The 5,000-nt window shown below is 40.6% G+C and overlaps 1 protein-coding gene across 2 annotated transcripts in view; it reads right to left on the reverse strand.

Annotated features, from left to right (window-relative positions):
- MEIS1 (Meis homeobox 1) overlaps positions 1–5,000 on the reverse strand; it is a 133,528-nt gene that overhangs the window by 98,541 nt on the left and 29,987 nt on the right. The gene's annotated exons all lie outside the window — the stretch shown is intronic.

Genomic DNA, 5,000 nt, shown 5'->3' on the forward strand with positions numbered 1-5,000 from the left:
TAACCATTTTGTAAACATTTCTCTTCATTTTCGAGGTTCTTAGATTATTGTAAACCTTTTGTCTTTAAAATACTTTGTATTTTCTTTTCCTTTCTTAATTTCTTTTTTTAAAACTGTTTCTAAACAAGCAGCATTAACTTTATATTTTCATCTGAAAAGCTGCAACCTGACAGCAGGTTCAGATTACATCCTAAACCTGAGTCGCTATGGTAGTTTTTCAAATTAAAATATCTTCTGTGGCCTCAACCACTCTCAAGTTGTCCATAGGAAAGAAATAAAGGAGGGAGGGCAACACTTAAGCCGAGCCATAATTGGAAGTATGTGAAAAATGAAGTGTCAGTTTGGTCAATAAAGGGCAAAGGTCAAGGGGAACTGCAGCCCAAACTGTGTGCGAAATGTGCTCATTAAGACATCCAATCAGAGCGCTCCTTCCCACCTATCCCATTATTCATCGGACAGCTGACTGTTTCAAATGCCTGGGTTTGGGCTGTTATTACTTTTCTTCTTCATGTAAAAAGGCGAGCTGGTATATAAATCGTTGCTCAGTCATCTGGAACCTAATGTGGTCCTTCCCCACCTCCCTCTCTCCCCACCCCCTCCCAGGCAGCTCTGCCTGCCGGCTTCACAGGTCTGGAACCGCTAACTGCCTTGAGATTCCCCTCAATAATAAATGGAATCGCCTTCCGCCTATAGGTTGCCTGAACTCATACAAAAGCTGGTGTGGAGGGGGATGGGGGATGGTGGGAGGGATTGTAATTATTAATACATTATTATAAAGAAATAGCTGTGCTTTTCAAATATTCCTCTTTAAAAAGCAATACCAATTTTGCCATTTGGTTTTTTTAGGCGTACTGCTGTTGATCTGAGTCCTGCCCCCCCAAAGGAGTAGTTCATAGAGGTATTTAGAGGTTCCAGCAATCATGAGATTACTTTAGGATTGAAACATTTTACATCAAATTTCAATGTGGAAATAATACTTTTTTCTTTATCCTCACAAAAGAGAAAATAGGATGAGTTTTAAGAGGGAGGCGTCCTGCAAAAGAAATATCATTGGTTGTTTTCCATGCTCCTATTCTCAATTCAGTAACTGTTTGAATGAGTGACTTGGTAGAGGCTCTTAGCACATAATAGCAATTAGTCATCTCAATCGCCACGGTCCCTTTGTAGACATCTCAGTCGTCATTCCACTTAGCAGGCAGACCTTGGTTCTTACTCCTCAGCAGAGTTTTACCTCTCTGAGTCTAAGGCTGGTTCTGTCTCATTCATGGCCAAGTCACTGTGACAGAGCACAGTGCCAGGCTCAGGACAGATGACCAGGAAAAGAGGCATCAAACTGTTAACCGAGTATCTGTCAAATGATCTCTTTTTCCATTCCAACGCCACATTAAAGTACTACATCAAGTAGGGTGTAGTTGTCAGGAGGTTGGGCTTGGAGTCAGACTGCCCATGTCCAAGTCCTGCCTTCCCCATCAACGAGAACATGGCCTTGGGTGAGTCTCCTCCTTGCCTCTTTGAGCCTCCACGATCACACTCACAAAGTCAGCGAAGTAAGTACCCACGCTGACTGACAGACAGCCCTTAATATCATATTTTGTTATTTTATTACCATCATTTATTTAGCTCTCCTGACTTGGAACCAAACTGTCAATGTGGTCAATCATAGCTGAAGATGCGTATGAGATACAGAGTGGCCAAGGCAGCCCTGCTAGGAAGGAAGACAATGGCCGTGTGAAGAGGCACCAGATTTGCTTAATGTTCTTCAGCTCCAAAACAGATGCTTCCCAGAGCAGCCCTGATGTGATGGCTAGGGCAGCCATGCACAGTCAGGCAAGAGGAGACACACAGAAGGCGTCTTTCCCTGCCATCGGGGACCTCATATTATGGACACTACTCGGCAGTCCTGAAAACAGACACCCTCTCCTAAAACAGTTACAAAGCCACAGACTAAGACCCTGGAACTTACTCTGACAGTTACTCATTCTTCAATAGTTCTGAGTTACTACTTCTTCCTCCAGTGAAATGGGAAAATAAAGAAAATAACTGCCAAGGATAAAGTAAAGATTCAATCTAATATCCCTGGAAGTGCTTGAGGAAGTTAAAGTGTAAACAAAATCAATGTTGTAATAGCAACAGTGGCAGGATGCCCCACCCCACACAGATGTCAGAGCCTGCCCCCGAAATACCAACATAAAGGGGCTTCACCATTAAAGAATCAATTTCCTGCCAGGGGCCACCAGTATGAACATTGAATGAAAGTAGACATCATAGGAAGAATTGTCACGATAAATAATTCGAATTGGGGGAAAAGATACATTATGTAAATCATGAATATTAAATCCCAGAATAACAGTATCTTTGGTATTTTCTCAATTACACATCTTATATATTCTCTTTAGAATGCTCAGGACTGGGGAGTTTATATATTTTTTTAACGCTTAGGTAAAAATCTTCGCTAAAACTATTTAATTGATCACAACAGCTACTAATTTGGCAACTTACAAGCTACTCAAAATCCCCCACATTGCTGGAGCTCTAACTAGAAACTATTATTGTATTATGAAATCTGTTAGAACATTAAAATTTTCCTATATAACTTACTTTGTTATGTTGAAGTCCAAAAGAATAGGACTCAGTTATGTATCACCTGGGACATACCTACGCTGTGCATCAGATAAGGGTATTTAACAAAGATCCGAATCCTGGAGGATTTCGTCTTCTTTTCTTTTCTTTTTCATTTTTTGTACCACAGGTGCCATAATGAAGTGATAAACATTGAAAAGAATGAGAACAAAGAAATGGAGTACAAATAATATAGTAGAGGAATTTTTAAAATATGTATTACTCCCGTCTTTGGGGGAAACACCTCTTTGGATGTGTTCTTGACAGATTGAGCTATTTCTGTCTATTGGGTATGTATAAAGACATATTTATAGATTTATAAATCTTTTGAAGAGGGCTGTTATTTACCCAGTTGACTAAAATGGACTCAAACTGTGTAAATAACTATTTAGGACATGTACTATGGGCCAAATGCTGGCACAGCTCACACAGCCATGCCTGCCAGAAAAGGCAGACAGGGGAACATGGAAAGGCCATTGTGCACAGTTAATCCAAAAGCTGCACAGAGACCCAGCCCCGCAGGTCTCGGGGATGAGAAAAAGGTTTAGAAAGGTCCTGGTCAGCATGGAAAGGTGCATAAGTTGTTGCTGCAACACTTTCAGGCATCATCCCGCACTTAGCAAGAAAGATCTCACTGCCAAAGAAAAGCCACCGGGGCAGGCAAGTTGGACAGCAGGTGTGGCTCCCAGCACCTCTGCTGTCAAGCTGGCTGAGGGGGCAGGGGGAATCAGCACAGTAAGTTTCTAACTGATCATAGGGAAGGTAACTGATTTAAGTTCACTTAAGTTCATTGGTAGAGAGATGAGGAAAGAAAGTGTGATGAGAAGGAAACTGTAAGTTTAGATCTGACACTGCCTGGGACCTTAACAAGTCACTCAACACACCCACATCTTAGTTTCCTCATCTGTCAAATGGGATTGGAGCAGACCTATTTTATCTGCCACTCAGGAAAATAACTGTGTGTGAAAATGCATAAAGGGTAAAACACAAATGTAGTCTAGTGAGGAGGGAGGGGAGAGGAGGGGAAGGGAAGGCGGGCTGGGGAGGGCAATTGGTTGGATCTCACCTAATGTGCACAGTGTATGGGGTCCAGCATGGCCCCTGGGGGAGGGGCTCAACTACAGCTTGAACTTTCCCTTGGAAGTGAGAACAATGTAACCTAAACATTCATACTGTCCTATTCATTTGAAATAAAACAAAAGAAATAATCACTAAAAAAAAAAAATTTGTGAAAATGCTTTATAAAAAACTAAGTGGTGGTCTTAAATATAAAAACAGAAAGAGAAAAAATGCACTAAGAAACATCCTATGAGGGTAACTAGTAATGTGAGGAATATATGGTTCCTGGTCCCAATCAAACTTATTACTAAATAAACCTTGGGAGAAGACTTGAAGGAAAAAGCAGCACACGGAATTCCTAATTCCTTGTTACTGGCTGTCAGAGGGGAAGAACTGGTATTGGGTATTTGTCCACTGAAAATCCTCTTATCAGATTATGTTTGGGCAAACTTATGCATTACAATTTTAAATTCAAGTGCATTTCAGCCATTTGCAAGCCTTCAATGCGACAAACAGCTGCCTATTCTCAGATGCTAGGCTTTAAATAGCAAGAAACGCAAAAGAAAAAGAAACAAACAAAATGGTAGTCTGTGACCCCATGTAGCAATTTCAGGCTACAGGAAAAAGAATTTAGATTCCATTTACACCTTTTTGAAAACTCATAGTGTAAGTAGAGTTATGAAAGTTGGGCTTTATATTGAAAGTGCTGACACCACCTTAACTGGGGCCCTGTGAACAGCAACGCTGTAACGTACACATACACACACTTGAAAGAAAAAAGGCCCCTTGGATTTATACTGCATATCAATTTCCACTAAAAGTCAGAGGTCAGAGGTTACCTGTTTCTGCCTCAGCTCTGAACTAGTTTACTATTCCAGGCTCCGTTTTTACTAGGCGTGTAGTTGTGATGAAGTCAGCAACTTTTCTTTGAACAATAAAATGTCCCAAATGTTTAAAATTATATCTGTAGAAGTTATTCCCAGTGCAAACAGCATACATGTGCCTAAAAAAACCCCAACTTTCCTGTTTTTGTTTTCAAATTAATCATGCTAAATTCATTGTAAACTTTATGATTTTAATTGGAATATAGAGCTCAACTAAGTGAGACAACAAAATTCCTTTGTTGTCTTAACAGTACTCTGGTGAAACATGATCATAAAACCAGATTTTAAACTATGTACCTACTGTGGGCTCAGAGTCAACTTCAATAAAGCAGTCTTTTTAGAGTCAGATAAGGAATTCTCTTTTAAGCTTTAACTGCATTAGTTGAACACAAAATCTACCACAGTGGGGGGGGGGAGGGGCTCAGGAAAAGCAGTCCA

The sequence above is a fragment of the Otolemur garnettii genome, unplaced genomic scaffold (genome assembly GCF_000181295.1).
Source record: "Otolemur garnettii isolate 467f Iridium unplaced genomic scaffold, OtoGar3 scaffold00068, whole genome shotgun sequence".
NCBI lineage: Eukaryota > Metazoa > Chordata > Mammalia > Primates > Galagidae > Otolemur > Otolemur garnettii.